Raw genomic sequence first — 16,940 nt, forward strand, 5'->3', positions numbered from 1 at the left:
ACTGCAGACAGTCCTTCGATTTGATTTGATCATAAAGGGACTTGGGGTTGAAAGCAACAAGGATGACAGAGAGAAGATGGGTGGACCCTCCCACCTATGGCAAAATGAAGGGAAATGCTCCAGGCCTTTGGAAGAAACCATCCCCAGGTTCTCCTCTTCTCCGGCAGATCTACTGTACATGCCCTCCTTCCGGTCAGACGAGGGTCTGGCGTTTCTTGATACACCTTGAACTCTCTTACTTCCTTTCTTACCTACATGTTTCCTCCTGCCAAGAATGCCACCCCATCTCCCATCTCTACCGCTTGCATATCCAAATACTGTGCAGCCTCCTAGGCGGCACTCAGTTGCTCCTCTCTCCTCTAAGCCTCTTCTGATCACTACAGCCCCATCTCCTGACCGGCCTGCTCTCTGACCTCTGGTCACATTCACTTCCCATGTGGCAATTACTCAAGTTACTGTCTAATGATTATGTGCATTTTGCAACGTTCTGTTGCAATTTAAAGGAAGAAAGTTGTGATATCTCGGGGACAATGGCATTTGTGGAGCCCAAAAAAAGAAGCTGGAATCCAACTCGGCTATTTTCTCCTTATCTGATCTCAGAGCAGTTATTACTTCAGTTTGTTCATCCCTGAAATTGGGTTTCTTTTGGATAGTTTTGAATGTGAAATAAGATCATGGTCATAAACATGCTTTGTGACTGTACATGGTTCAGGATGAGCAGCGCCACCATCATCTTCATTCTCCCCATCGTCTCCAGCCTCGTCACCATCAGCAGCCTCATTGCAGCGCTATTTCACACGTGTTATCTTCCAAACCGGACAGTGAGTGTCTCATGGTTAGGGATCCCCCTTCCTACACCTAGTACACGGTTGGTATCCAGTGAGTTTCTTAATCAACTGATAAACTCAGAGGGAAAGAAGTCAAAGAGAGAATGCTGTATTTGATGAGGATGTCTTTCAGAGATCCTGTTGTCTTCCTTCCTCTGTCTGAAAAAGAACAGATGGAAAGCAAGGGCATTATGAAAGTCAGATGCGTCCCTGCCTAACGAGGAAGGTCTTGGACATTTTTGCCATAGTCCCTGACTGCTACTTTCTAACTTATAGTCTCCTCCAGTCTTCAAGAGTCCCGAGAAAGGCGGTGGGGAAGCATAAGTGCATTCGCATCCCATTCTACAGTCAAGCAAAGTGAGGCCCAGTAAGGCCAAGGGTCTCACTCACTCCATGGTCAAGCAGCGAGTCATCAGTAAAACCCAGCCCCTGGAGCAGTTTCCTAACCTTGGCCTTGGATCTTTTCAGGGGGACACTCATTCCACTGAAAGAGGATTTTCTACCATTAATGGAGGGAGAGATTTTATAAGTGTTATTATTCCTCACGGTGTCCTTGCAAGGACCCACCAGCATCCCCATTTTATGCATGACGAGACTGAGGCTCTGAGAAGTGAGATGACCTGCCTAAGGTCAGAGAGAGGAGGTAGGGCCACGCTCTCATTTCCCAATACCCACCGAGCACACTCTAGGCCTCTGGGCTGAGCCTCCTGCCTGGGTGCGAATCTGTCCCCGTGTTCTCTGGTTCCCCCCACTCACAGGAAGTTCAGGTCAACCACATCCTGCCACGTCCTTGCAGACGAGATAATGATTCTCACCACCACCATTCTCTGTACCACCACAGCCCAGCCCAGCCCAGAGAAGGCACACAGTCTCCCTCAACTCTGTTGACATCCACTGAATGTCAGGGTTAGAAGAGGCCAAGTTCTCTGCTCCTTGGGGTGTCCTCCTCCAGAGTCGTCTGGGACACGTGTTAATACTCCAGAGTCCCCAGGCCATCTCTAGAATTTGAGACAATGGAGCCAAAGTAGTGGCCTAGGGATCTGCATTTTTAACAAGCACCCTGCATCCTTCAATGAGTGTTGAAGTTTGGGAAACCAGAGAGACAAACTGAAGTCTGGAGAGGAGACCTGACTTTGCCCTCCCGGCCCAGCAGCACAGAACCGGTTGCCTCTTTGTCGTGCCTGTTGAATCCGTTAAAAGGGACCACTGAATGCTATTGAATTCGCACTTCCCCATTAGGGAAGCAGGTTGGAAAAGCTAATTAAGCCAGCTTGGGATCTAATACATCCAGCTCCACATAAGCAAAAGGCACGAAACTTTTGTGGAGGGAGAGAAAGACTTTTGGAGACCCTCCAGAAGAACTCCTTGCATTCAAGGCTGAATCCAACAGTAGACAATTTGGAAGGCGCCTTCTTGGAGCGATCTGGAACTGGCCTCCAGTCCAAAAGTATTAACACGTTAGCCCAGAAGCAGGCAAACTGCAGGTCAAACCTGGCCCGCTGCCTGTTTTTGCGAAGTTTTGTTGGAACGTAGCCACCCCCATTTGTTCATGTGTTGCTTATGGCTTGCTTGGCTTTTGTGCTAAAATGGCAGAGTAAAGCCTAAAATATTTACTATCTGGCCCTTTACAGCAAGAGTTTGCCAACCCCTGTCTCGGCACATCAATCACCCAGCAAAGCTTCCTTCCCTTCGCTGTTCCAGCAGGTCTCTGGTTTTCCCACTCCTGTATCCCCAGCACCTAGCTGCATGGTGCTTGGCATAGCACAGGTACTAGAAAATAACTGTTAAATGAATGAGCCATCACAATAAGCTATTTTACTTCCCATTATAGAAATGAGAAAATCACAGCTTTCAGAAAAGTTAAGTATATAGTCTAAGTTCTCAGAGGTAGAAAGTGCTAGGATTAGACTCTGTCTTGATCCAGAGTACGGTACTTACCCCTATATACTTGAAGCAGGGGTCAGGTAGAATCTTTCCAGAAATCTTGCCAGAAAGGGGGTCAAGGGTTGCTCTTGTGGAAGAAGGGGCTGGAGAGGTGGGAAGGCGCTAGGAAGGAATAAAGAATCATTAGAAGGCGTAAGAAGACCCTGCTGCTGCCGCTGGGAAAATTGATTCCTAGACGTTATATGAATGAAGCTGATTCAGACTAGAGTGTTAGCTGCTTTCTGGATCTGCTGTCTTCTTAGCTAAGGGTGAGTAATGGAGCTCTTGCACCTGTAGGCAAAGGAGGAGGGCTCTTCACGGAGTGCAAAGAGGAGATAAAAGGGCATCAAGCATGCTTACCAGAATACAATTCAAAATTAGCCAGGTTCTGATCTGAGTGGTGGTGGGTCCCTGGTGGCATTCATAGAGAGCCCTGACGGCCACTTGGCAGTGGGTCTGTGGTGGGCATGCCTACCGCAGGAAGAGCCTGGGCCCAGTGACTACAAAGCCTCTCCCAACTCTGAGGGGCTCACCCCAATGATGTGGCTTGAGTCAGCCATGACACTCCCCCTTCCAGCTCATGGAGAGCCATTAAAGGTACAGAACAAACTCTCTTGAACCTGATGAGAGCTGGCTTGATGAGGGTCACTTGGCCCAACAGGTCATAGAAAGTGGGGAATCCCTTGGGTTCCCTGATTTGAACCCTTTGTTATCTTTCCCCAAAAAAACACGCCCACAAAGTATTGTGGACAATTTATAGCCTCTGTTTCCTTAAGGTAGACTGAGAACATAAAACTGAATGCCAAAGACTCAATTTTACAGGTTTTATTTTCCCCTCTAACCTTTACAGTTATATCACTTACAATTAATTCACCGGGAAGTTGTTGAGCTATCACATGCATTGATTCTCTCCCAAGCATTCAACTTAGCTTATGATGAAACGACTCTGTTTTTACACATTCATATTTCATTGCATTATGGAATAATAATTGAACTATTTAATTAAAGTGATAGGGGCTTCCCTGGTGGCGCAGTGGTTGAGAGTCCGCCTGCCGATGCAGGGGACACGGGTGCGTGCCCCGGTCTGGGAAGATCCCACGTGCCGCGGAGCGGCTGGGCCCGTGAGCCGTGGCCGCTGAGCCTGCGCGTCCGGAGCCTGTGCTCCGCGACGGGAGAGGCCACAACAATGAGAAGCCCACATACCACAAAATAAATTAAAAAAAAAAAAAAAAAAAAAAAAAAAGTGATAGGAACAGGTTGAGAAAAACACAAATAATTCTCGATAAGCCTAGACAACTCAACTGATTGGAACCGACGTGCCTGGGGAAATTGGAGAGTACCTGCTAGCTTCAAGGGTTTCATGTGTCCTGGGCACAGGCGCCGTGCTTGCTGAGGGGCACGGAGAGCCTCCGGTAATCTGGCAGGGTGGTTAGTTGGAGATTGTTTAAGAGGGTTCTGCTAATTAATCACATGTGCCACAGCCCTTTGTCATGTGCAGAGCACTGTCCTGTGTAAGCCTCAGGACCCTCTGAGGCAGGCAGAGAAAACGTTCACCTAGGCAAAGTGAGGGTCAGGGATGTGAAGTGACTTTCTCAAGGACAAAGGCACAGGGATTCTCTCCTTTGTGTCTGTACTTCTGGAGCCCAGCACAGAGTGGACACCTGAAAAAAAAAAAGAAGTCCATAATTTATGGGACAGAAGTAAGAGAGCTGGGCCCAAATCCAGGGAGATGTGCTTTGTAATCCCCAGTTCCTCCAGCTCATGTGTGGAATGAACTGTGTGTGAAAATATAAAGCATGTGTGAAATGCACACTCTATGCTGAGCTCCATGCCTGGCTCGGGTACAAAAGATGGAGCCTATGCTCATCTGTTTAGGGCCTTGTGCTCCCTAATTCTTATTCCTCTCCCCACCTTCCCCCTAGGGGAAAAAAACCCCTAAATCCTTCTGTCTCCTTTGGTGTTACTGTTAAATGCTTCTGCAAAGTGGCCTGGGAAGAAACAACTGAGAGATTGGGGAGTATGCCAGAGCTCCTCCAGGCTCAGCTGAGTGCCACCCCACCTGGCTCACCTTCACCCCTTCACTTTGACCTCATCTCTTACTTCCAACTCCAAGAGTTTCCGCACGTATGCAAAACATCCTGGCCCGTCTCCCCACCAGCTCTAGGGGAAACCCTAAACCTCAAAATGAAAATAAGGGGCCCATTTGCCCCCGGGGAAATTAGACACAAACAAGCCTGGGGTGAACCGCTGGGCCAGAGCTGTTTCTCCAGATTAGTCACGGTTACCCACTCACGAATGCCTCCGCCACTGGCTACCCCTACAGCCCCAGCTCATCTGGAAGGCTGGCCTGGTCACCAGCAAGGCCATATGAGCAGCGGGTGAAGAGGGGAAGCTGTGGTGGGCGGGGGGACATGGCTGAGGAAACCACTCTGACCTTCCACCTGGATGGGGCTTCTCTTTTCTTCTTTCATCCTCTTACCAAACTGCCCGAGAAACTGCTTGTCAGCAACTCCACTCCCTTCCTGCCAGCGCTACTAGGAGATCTTTACACGCTTAATAGAAGGGGGATGGTGGCCTCAGCCCCCGTCTTCACTCTCTCGGGGAAGGCAGCGTTGTTCCTGTGGTTTATTTCTCAGCAAACATTTATTTTTTTTGATAAGTACGCGTTAGCCATGGCGCTGATGCTCAGTAAGGTGAAGACATCCAGTAATCACTAGATAGCACACTCACCCCGCCAGTGGTGCGGGTTTCTGTCTATCTGGCTCATTGCTGTATCATCAAGGCCAGGAACAGCGCCTGGCATATAGTAGGCACTCAACAAGTATGTGTTGAATGAATGAATGACACAGAGAATTGCAGATGTCATGCTGAGTGCAAGAATTAAACCTATCCTGGGCCATGAGAATGTGTCACAGGTCACCTTTGGGTCCAGGGAAGGCTTCTTTGCAGAAATGATGATCTAGCTGAGATCCAAGGAGCGAGTAGAAGCCAGCTGAAGGAAGGAGGGGTGGTGGCAGGAAGAGAAGCCCAGGTAGAGGGAGCAGCATGGCTGAAGGTCCAGATGCAGGAGGACACAGTTCCTGAGGGGCTGACTGGAGGAGGTTGCTGGCATGGAAGACGGGCAGAAAAGGAGGACTGGGTCAAGGTGATGCTGGAGAGGACAGCAGAGCAAGCCTGGCAGACTGGGGAGAGGACTCCAGCTTCTTCCTCAGAGCAATGAGGAGCCGCTAAAGCGCATTCAGCAGGAACTGATGTGGTCAGACTTGTACTGGCATCACAAGTTGAGATGCCTCTAGAATAATACACTTGGGAGTGTCTAGCTATACAGGACAACGGGGAGCTGCGGCTGAAGTTTAAACTTATGTCTTTCTAACCTACTACAGGGCAAGTTTACCTTCGTGTCACTACGTAACGTGTTCCATTTAACGAACACCAATATTGCATGACTACGTGCTGGATACCGTTCTAAGTGCTTAGCAAACATTCACTCATTTCACCCTCACAATGACCTCGTGACGCTGGTGCTATTACTATCATGTTTAAAAGATGAGGCAACTGGGGTGGGGCATTCAAACTGAGAACACAGATGGCAGAACCAGAGTCTTCCTCAATTCCTGTGGGGCACAGAGAGCTGCAGTGGGAGTGACTCGGGAAGCCAGACAGGGCTTGATCGAGGGTCAGTCAGCTGTCAGGGGGTGCACAGCACCAGTCTCAGTAAGGTGGCGGGGAGAGATGGAGCCCTATCCCTGGGCCATGGCAGCAATCCTGGCATCTCTCCGCATCATCCTAGGAATCCCTTCTCTTTCTCCACTGTTGGATCACCTGCTTCACGGATCCCACATCTGCCTCTTTCTTAGTGGACCTCCTTCATTTTAGCAGAACACCCCCTCCGGTAGCATCATGACACAGGGAAAATGGGAGGCAAATCTGGGAGGAATTTCCGGTTTTAGAAATGTCTTTAGAGCCTCTGCTGGAGGGTTATTTGGCTGGGTACGAACTCTACATTGCAAATACTTTTCAGAATTTTGAAGACGTTGCTTTTTTGCTTCTAGTTTTCAGTGCTGCTACCGGGAAGCCCACACTGGATTAATAGTTTGGCTGGGTATAGAATCCAAGGGTGTAAATCACCTTCAAAGACTGTTGTTGAGAAATCCAAATGTCATCCTGTATCCTGATCCATTATACATATCTTGTTTGTGTTTTTCATTTTTTCCTCTCTGGAAGTTTTCAATATTCCTTTTATCCCTGGTTTTCTAACAATTTGCCTTGATGTGGGTCTTTTCATCATTTGCTGTGTCAAGCATGTGCTGGATTCAGACAAGGAAACTCGTGATTTCAGTTCTCGGAATATTATGTTGTATTATTTCCTCGAATACCGCCTCCCTTGTGTTTTCTCCATTTTTTCTCTTTTTGGGACTCTTACTATTTGGATGCTGAATAGCCTAGACGGATCCTGCAATTTTCCTATGTTTCTTTCCTATTTTCAGTTTATTTATCCTTTTGTTTTACTTTCTGAGAGTTCGCCTCGTGTTCCAAATGTTGTGTTATTTAAAACATTGTTTTGGTCTGTTAATTTTCATTTTCAAGAGCTCTGTGTAATTCTTAGTTTGATCCTCCACTGTTTCTTTTTACATTCTGATGTTGGCTTTTTGGAGGCAATAGCTCCTCATCTTTCTGATATTACTTGTAATTTTTTGAAGTCCAAAAAACATATTGAAAATGGGTCACTACGGATTAGCTGAAAAGCTCTGTGGGGTTGAATGGGGTTTGTCACTTGGTGAAATTCACTACAAGGTAATGATGCGGGGAACTAACCATTTCATTTAGGGACACCCCCCCCCAACCACCAGGAATATCCCCACTTTGTAGATTGGGGTGCAGTCACTGAGAAAATGAGCAATTCACCCAAGGTCACACAGTGAACCGGTAGAGGAGAGATCGAAACCAAGGACGTCTCACTCTGGAATCAGCGTTCCAGACCACTGTGCTACACTGCCTCACAAAGCAGCAGCAGCTGACATTTATCAGGCGCTTTCTGTGCACCAGGCACTGTTCTAAGCCCCTAAAAACGTAAAATCAATTTAATCCTCACAACAGCCCTTGGAAGTAGGTACTGTTGTTAGACCCATCGTTGATGACGTTGATCTGAGACACAGAAACCACTGGCCCAAGACCACACAGCTGCTAAGTGTCAGGGGCAGGACACAGTCTGAGGCAAGCTGGCCCTAGAGCTCTCTCTGCTTCGTCTCCCAGAGCCTCAGTTTCCCCATCTGAAAAAAATGACCATGATTCCTAATTCCCAGAGTTATTTCGAGGATGAAATGAGAGAACACATGTAAGAAACATGTACATAATGGAGCCTCAACAGATGTTATTTTTATTAAAAAAATCCCCCCGTCCCACCCAGGCTTCAATTCCTTTAAAACCAGATGCTACGGTGTGGGCCTCTGAAGGCTTCTCCTGGCTGTGAACTTCGTGGCTCCAAGAGCTGGGCTGCAAAGTTAGAGGGCCTAACTCAGAAGAGAGAGATGAGGTGGGAGTGGGTTTGAGGGTAGGAGGCATCAAGGCCTCGGGGATAGAAGAAGACAAAAATCCTGAGGTGAGAGCCAGTGTGACATGGCCCCGAGCATCACTCCTGTGTTCCCATAGCTGTGAAGTTCAAATAACAGACTCCAACTGACACATAAAAAGGAACACATGTAACCACTTACAGGCCAATTAATATCGGGGCGGGGAGAGAGCCACAGGGCTGGGAGGCCACTGGGGTTGAAGTGAGCAAAAGAATGATGGCCGTGCTTCCGGCCCTCCGGCTGAAATGGGCTATTATGTGTCATCAGGAAACTTAAGAAGGGCGGGGGAACAACCGCTGATCAAAGTCCCTTTTGTCAACTTCTAACAGATTAATAGATGACAGATTTTGCACTTAGAGCTCTACTGCAAGGTCAAGGGCAGTGAAATGGAGCTTGTTGGGACTTTCTTCTTTCGTTCAGCTTCTAGCCTGCAGGACTCATCACTCTGACAGCCTGGCTGCCTGAAACGGCTGGAAGAAGGTCTGCCTCCCCCAGGGCTTTTGTGGGGGAGAGCGGAGGCCTCCTTTTTAACACAGACAAGCGAGGCATGTCTCCTGCCCAGAGCCACTTCCCTGCTCGGGCTGCTGCTGGGGTCCATCTCTCCTTGCAGCCCCAAGCTCATCACGCCACTGCCCCCAGCTTCCCTCTTATGGCCTCGTGGTGGCCCTCAGGGACCACAGAAGGAAGACACACTTCTAAAGCTGGCTTCTAAGTCCTTCAGTGATTTGGCCTCGCCCCCATTACCCCGGTGTGTTCACATCAGTCACACCAGGTTACTCGTACCTCCCCAAATGCCCCTTCACCTCTGCTTCCACGTCTTGGCCTTCTCTGCCACACTTTTTATCTTCCTGTCAATTTCCGATACATCCATCTAGGCTGTGCCAGTGCCAACTCCTTTGGAAAGCCCGTTCTGACCCTACTGCCCTGCCCTCCCAGCCCAAGGAGATACTCTATTCTCTGTGACTCCCAGACTCCCAGACCCTTCAGATACACAGCCTTGGGCATTTACCTTATTATAAGACCATTTTCTGCTCATAGGCTCATCATCCCCACGTGACTATTTACAGAGACCGGTGTGCTGCCTAGCATGGAACGAGGGCTTCCTGTTACATAGAGATAGGTAGATGCTGGGTGATTCACCAAGGTGTTAGAGATTGTGGAGGAAGCCCCTAATGTCACCCTAATAACCCCTACCCCTGGCAGAACCTGTGACTTGCTCCAAACCAACCGACCAGGGTAAGGGTGATGGGGTATCACCCCCATGATTTGGTTACATTGTAAGGCAAGGGTGATAGGCTGTCAATTTCACAATGATGTTGCTTTATAGAAAACTCCACACTGACAGACTGCAATGAGAGATTCCCCTTGCCTGCTCGATGAAGTTAGCAGCCATGTTTAGAAAGCCCATATGGCAAGGAACGGGGGGTGGGCAGCTCTAGGACGGCCTCCAGCTCCCAGCCAGCAAAAAGCCGGCCCCTCGGTCATACAGCCACGAGGACATGAATTCAGCCACAACCTGAGTAAGCTTGGAAGTGGATCCTTCCCCTGTTGAGCCTCCCGATGAGAATGCTACCCAGCCAAGACCTTGACTGCAGTCTTGTGAGATCTGGTGCAGAGGACCCAGCTAAGATGTGCCTGGTCTCCTGACCCATAGAAACTGTGAGATGATAAATGTGTGTGTTGTTTTAAGTTGCTACATTTGAGCTGCTCTGCTACTCAGCCATTAACAAGCTGACAGATTATTCTTTTTTTAATTAATTTATTTTATTTACTTTTGGCTGTGTTGGGTCTTTGTTGCTGTACGCAGGCTTTCTCTAGTTGCAGCGAGCGGGGGCTACTCTTTGTGGCGGTGCGCAGGCTTCTCATTGCGGTGGCTTCTCTTGTTGCGGAGCACAAGCTCTAGACGCGCAGGCTTCAGTCGTTGCGGCTCGCGGGCTCAGTAGATGTGATGCATGGGCTTAGCTGCTCCACGGTACGTGGGATCTTCCCAGACCAGGGCTCAAACCCGTGTCCCCTGCATTGGCAGGTGGATTCTCAACCCACTGCGCCACCAGGGAAGCCCCTGATAGATTATTCTTAAAGATGCATTCTTTGGGGTCTGGAATTCCCAAATAGTCTGGGGGAAATTCAGTTTCACTCTAGTAAGTCCATGCATTGGCAAGAAATTTTTACCAGCCAACTCGTAGCAAAACTCCAGAACAAGGACTTGGAGAGTGAAAGTGGGGTCAGGCCCAGGGAGACAGAGAGAGACTTAGAAAGATGAGAGGCCACAGTCAGACAGGAAACAGGAAGAGCCCTGAGCCTGAAATCAGGTTCCGGGTTCCAGCCTCTGCAGATAGTTTGCTAGTAGGCTTTGGGCGAAGCAGCCCCTGTCTGGGTCTCCATGATCTCATCCGCAATCCAACTGGTATGAACAGTTTGAGCTCCATAGCTCTCTCTGGCTCCGGCATTCTGAGTCTATGACAGTTCAGTTTTGCCAAGGAACTCTAAAGTTCAGAGCGTGCTCAGTCTTTCACGTATTCCTTCATTCATTCAGAATAAGTTACTTCTCCTTGCAATAATTTTTAGGACTGCTAACCATGTAAAACATACATTTAGTAACACCATTAAAAAAGAGACCGACATATAATGAATTAGGGGGAGGGGACAGAAAGCTATGCCAGAATCCCAGGCTGAAGTAGACATCTGCTTGGATAGCTCCCCTTCCCCCTCCTCACATCTCCTATATAGAATCTATTCCATGTGCTTAGGGTGGGGCTCCTTTCCCCACCTATAGGATGGTCACTTGGTCTGGGTTTGGCCAATCAGAGTACCTCAAGTCTCTGGCCACTGTAACTGGTTCAAAAATGAGCATATAAGCCAAGGAGGACCACTCAGAATATCCAATAGGGCTTTGCTGCCAGAGCTGGCAGAAAAGATTATCTTTCTTCTGGGGCTGCTAAACTCATAAGATGTAAGTTTGGGGCTGTTTGGGGCTGTCTTCTGGAGAAAGCTTATCTGAGATCTAGAAAGGGAGCCCTGGAAAGAGTGAGCCCCCTGGATCCAGACATCTCTGAAGCCCACTGCACTTACTTGACCTGATAAATTATCTTTTTATTTAAAGTAGTTTGGGTTGGATTTCTGCCACTTGTAACCAAAAGCATCTTAACGAATGTAGTTATTTCAACTGAGCATATAATTTAGCTCTGGGTCTCTTGGAAGCCAAAGCGAAAAGGGAACCACATTGCATCACAAAGCTCCCCTTCTCTGATATCACAACCACAAAGCACCAAGAAAGAGAGCCTTTGCTCAAGTGCTCTGGCCTTTTTCTCATGATCTTTTGCATTGGTGGCCCAGATCGACATCTTCCACAGCTGTTTCAGAAATGACGCAGAAACATTCCTCATGTGGCTGGCTGCCTTTTACACTGAATCTCGACCAAAGACCAGCCACAAAAACCAAGTGTCTCAGCCCTCAAGAAGACCTCCTAGGTCTTCGCCCAGAGAGGCAAATGGGCCACGAGGCTTGGGGTCCGGCCATTAATTGGCCCCTCCTTTCAAAGCCTCCCCAGAAACTTCTCCAACTGCCGCCCTGAGGTTTGACTGTAATCCGTCATTTCTCTGGTTGGAAGGTTGGTGTTTCCTTGCAAGGGACCACAAAGCCATATTACATTCAAAGTTAAATAAACAAACGTTTGAATCTGTGTTTTAATGGTTCCATACCATCTGCCATCTGGTTTGGGGGAGCAAGGAAAACTGTGGTTTTGTTGGTTTTATGTGTGTGTGTTGTTGGTGGCGGTGGTTTTTTGGGTCGTTTTCTTTTTTTTTTTTTCTTCTTCTTTTCCCTGTGAAAATTCCCTAAGGTTGAGCACTGGCAGTACAGGCTGGTTAGAAGCCACCTAGTTTCCCACGTCTTAACTCACAGCTAAATGTTGGAGGCTGGTCTGGGTCCCCATCTGCTAAGCAGCCTGTTGTGTGAAAATGAGATCTATACACATGCAGAGCTCCACAGCCTGGCTCCCAAGATGTAAAGGATTGTTATGAGCGAACCACAAGAAGCACTTATTTAATGTTGACAGGCTACACTCAGACCAAAGGCTAGAGCGAGGCATATGGAAAGGGGACACGGGAAGCCTGGTGTCTGAGCACCCCGGGGCTGTCAGGAAAGGCAGCTCCGCCTTCAAGACCTGGGGTCGCTAGAGATCTCAAGCCTGCAGTGACTTGAAGGAGAAAATATGCCCCAGACACTGAGTGGGAAATACGCCCCAGCCTACCCGGAATATTTAATCTGGAAACTGCAATGGCTGTAGGGGGTGGGGAGAGGGCACAGTCCGCAGCGAGGGCGGGGTGGAGGCCAACATCTCTGCCTCTCCTGCTGACCCAGCTGTTTCCGGCCAGTGAAGCCTGGAGCTGCTTGAAAGAGGTGGGGGGTGGGGGGAGGGGGGAGGGGAGTACTCTCAGAGTTACAATTTCCAGGACTTTTAAACCAGGTCTCCGGCTTCCCCATCAATAAAATACAGAGAGGCTTGGCGATGGGTCACAGGTGCCTGTGCCACGGGGCCAGGGAGGTGATGAAAGTGAGTGAGCCTGGCTGGGTGGGGACCAAGACACATATGCTAAAGGGCAGCGGTGCCCCGGCGGCGGGGGGTGGGGTGGGTGGGTGGGGTCAGGGGGAGGGAGACTTCCCTGGCGGTCCAGTGGTTAAGACTCTGGGCTTCCCATGCAGGGGCTGTGGGTTCGACCCCTGGTCGGGGAACTAAGATCCCACATGCTGCACCGTGTGGCCAAAAAAATAAAGAAAGAAATAATAATAATAAAGGGCAGTGGGGACTCAACTGGCCCCAGCGATGGTGGCCATGCAGGAGCCCAGCCCAGTGTGGTCAGATGTCCCAAGTTCTCAGGAAAGGCCAGATTTTTGATATGAAAATACTCAGTGTTTCGATGCTGACAGCTATTGCAATTGTTAAAAAAAAAAAATTCATTCAAATAAAACCTGTCTGCAGCCCACACAAGACCCTCAGGTCACCAGTTGGTGACCTCTGTGGAAGAACTCAAGAAGACAGTCTTTGCGGGAAGCCAGGGATGAGTGTCATCTCTTCCTGTGATGAAGGGCAGGAAGGCCAGTCCAGGCACATTGGTCCTGCTCCCACCTGCATGGGCCTTGGATAACACAGAGGTCCTCTCCAGCACTGGCTCCTCCAGGCTTGGTCCACAGAGGCTGGGAAGGGCCCTCCCTGAGATGCCCTTCCTCATTCTTCCTGAGCCCTGGCACGTGATGAGATTCCAATGGCAGCCCAGCCATGCCAGTGACACGGAGACTGCCCTGGGCACTCAGGCTCTGAGCATCCCTGGTGTCTCTGCTTTGCAACTCATTGCTGGGAAAGAAACGAACTCTGCTATCTGTACATATGAACTTCCTGCTGCGCACACCCTCTGGGTCCGCACAATTTGGTCCCCTCCCAGCCACCCTTTTACAGTATCATGAATTAGCAAGTTGGTGACCTCTGCAAAGTGCAACACAGCCATTTAATCTCTTGCCAGATGTCACCTCTCTTGACACGATGTGGAACAGGCCTGACTGTCTCAGAAGCCAAGGAGCTATTAGTCTAGTTTTTCTGCTTTTTGTTATTGTGTTTTCTTTCTAATTGAGGTGTGAAAAAGTCCTAGCCTCAGTTGAAGCCACCGATAAAGAAACACAGTTCAGATTTTTCTCAGTGACAAAATCTGCATATTTGTATTTCAAACAATGTAGCCGAAAAAATGCAAAGTCCTCCATTTTTTCTTTTTTTGACTTAATGAATATCATTTATTCAGCATGAAATCTTTATACTATATGTCCCACGTGTTAAGAAAAAATGTACATTAAATCTTGATAAAATGCTAAAAAAAAAAAAAAAAAAAATCAGGCAGGAGCCCTGGTCTCCCATCGGCCACCATCTTGCTACACAATTTTGGTGAGTCACTCACTCCTCTGAGCCTCATTGGCCCTACCTGCTATCTGGACAGGGGGTATTAGCAGCCCCCCCTCCTCTCCCGCAGAGCGAGTATGTGGAGGGGGGAAAGGGAGGAGGGGAGGCAAGCATGTTAAGAATTCCCTCACCAAAACTTCACAGGGCAAGCAGACTCTATGCCACATGGGCGAAGAAAGCACACAGACTTGAAGTCCATTTCTAGAAACAAGAAGAGCCTGTGAGCTCATGGGGGCAGAGGGTAGGTCCTGCTATCTCTGGGTTCCAGAGCCTAGCATGACACTTGCGCAGAGTCTGCACACAGTCATTGTGGAATTTACTCACGTAAGAATCAGCTAGAACGGGTTGACTTGGCATTTCACAACTCTTCCACTCCCTCGAGCCTGGTACCAACCCACGAGGTAGGATGAGGTAGGCACTGCTGTTCTCCAAACAGAAGTGGGAAACTGAGGCCCAGCAGGGGCGGAGGGTTGTCAATGGTGGGCTGGTGGAGAACCACGTCTAGATCCCAAGTCTCCCCGCTTCCGATGAATAATCATCCTTTTGGAGCAGTGGCTCTCAGGGATTCTCAAAGCTTTCTGGGGGCAGATGGTCTGGAAGCGAAAGTACTCTCTGAAAGACCTAGAGAGAGTTAAATGAAGTAACTAATAGCTGATTCGGTGTCAAATCAGATCCAGACTTACACCAGATTCTAACGTAAAGGTAACACCAGGTATCGAAGGTTTAAGAAAATCTGTCAGAAACAAAACTGAAAGGGAGAGAATTCTTTCGCTTACTGAAGTTTGTTTTATTTTCTGTGACTTGCATCATTACGTGATCTTTCCAAGGGCAATATCCCCACCCCACTCCCACCCTTACAAGAGACACACCCCATTAACACTCACCGGGGTCTGTCTGCCCTGGTCTTGCTGGGTCCCAGGACATCTTGGCACGTTGGGCAGGTCTGAGAGGGAGTCCTGGGCTCCTCAGGTGGACGTGAAGCCTGGGGCCAGTGAAAAGCAAGTAACTAACATGCACGCACACTTGCCCATACACATGCAGGCACATGTACACACACACACGTACACACACACACACAGGAAACCACATTTGGTCTGGGCTGGCCCCAAGCTGAGGAAGAAACTTCAAAGAGTGACTACTCCACTCAGTAAATCAAGATGTAGGATTCAAACCACTTCTTCCCCCAGCTGTGTGTTAGGAACATCATCTACCTGCTCTTGGGCAGTGCTTACAACCTGAGAGGGAGGTGCAAAAACCCACTTACAACCTGAGAGGGAGATGCAAAAACCCACTTACAACCTGAGAGGGAGATGCAAAAACCCACTCAGATGCCATGGGATTTGCCCAGGGATACAGCTAGTGAGACACAGGGCTGGGAGATGCATTACAGATCTGCTTCACCTACTGGAAGAGACCTCCATGGACCCCACCCTCCAAGGACCCCTGGATGCTGAGGTCCATAGACCCTGGTCCTTGGAGATGTCCAGGCTGCTGCCCAGAATTGAACAATGGACCATTTCCTGTGCTTTCATCTGCCCCATCAATTCCAGCTGAGTGTCTGGGACACTCCCCACCCATTTCCTGGGCTTATTTCCCCAGAAGGACGTTCTGGAACGTCCTCTAAGTGCTGTGGCCTTTCATCTAGTAAGACACCCCCTCGGGGGCTAAAATTAAATTATAAGGCCCAGACCTACATTTCAGAAAACATCTCACAAAATCTTCGGTTGACGGCCAGCAATGAGACCTCTTAAGGCAGAAGGCTTTTTCTATCATGGAAGCCCCACCCCCTCCTGCTCCCCCAGTCTCCCAGATAGAAAGGCAGGAGTCTTGGATCCTGGTGGTGGTGGTGGGGGGGGCGGTGGTCATGAGCTCTTTGGGTTAGGCACTGAAGTCATTGAGCCCCCTTCAATCTGATCCCTGCTCCACACTCCCTTGGGGGGCTTATACGGCCTCTACTTGGCCATCTCCTGCCACAGGGAGCTCACTACCTCTCAGATGATCTTCTCACAATTCAGAAAACGCTAGGCATCAGGATTTGCTTCCTCAAATAAGCTAGCATCTGCCTCCCCATTCACGAGGACCCGTGGTTCTCATTCTTCCACGTGGGACACACCGGAAGAAGTAAACGTCTCCTCAAAACTGCAACCACAACCTGCCACAGAGGCAGGAATTTCTAGTCTTAGATGGGACTCCAAGCTCTGTATGTGCTTGGGTTTGTCACGTCTACCCTTTCTGGCCTCAACGTCCCATCTGTAAGATGGGGAAGCCTGGACAGAGTGAGTCTAAGTCCCCTGCCAGATCTGTCCTTGCATCCATGCCAGGGAAGGCTCGGGCAAGGACTCGAGGCCTCTGAAAGCCAGCAGCATGGAAACCAGGAACAGAACCTGTGTCTCCCGGTTACTGAGCTGGTGTGTAATTTCCACCCGTGGAGACAAGAGAGCATCGCAAAGATATAAACACACCCTGAGATGAGGAAGAGCGCTCCCCACAGCCAAAGGGGAAGGGACTAGATATGGTCCAATAAGTTTCCATGGAGAAAGAAAGCAAGCCAAGAGGACAGAAAGGGCTTGAGCTGAGAGGTGGGAAACAAGGATTGCTGTCCCAGCTCAGTCAGCGACTAGCTAGCTGATCTTGGGATGTGCTTGACCTCCAGCTCCTTGATTTCTTCCTCTG

At 49.1% G+C, this 16,940-nt stretch overlaps 1 long non-coding RNA gene across 1 annotated transcript; it reads right to left on the reverse strand.

Moving 5' to 3' along the window:
* Positions 1 to 442: 442 nt before the first annotated feature.
* On the reverse strand, positions 443 to 15,284 carry LOC116749582. Its single transcript, XR_004348643.1, has 3 exons — positions 15,152 to 15,284; positions 2,766 to 2,873; positions 443 to 986 (listed from the first exon to the last, which is right to left on the reverse strand). It is a non-coding gene; the product is annotated as an uncharacterized LOC116749582 (long non-coding RNA).
* Positions 15,285 to 16,940: the final 1,656 nt, after the last annotated feature.

The sequence above is a fragment of the Phocoena sinus genome, chromosome 2 (genome assembly GCF_008692025.1).
Source record: "Phocoena sinus isolate mPhoSin1 chromosome 2, mPhoSin1.pri, whole genome shotgun sequence".
Classification (NCBI taxonomy): Eukaryota; Metazoa; Chordata; class Mammalia; order Artiodactyla; family Phocoenidae; genus Phocoena; species Phocoena sinus.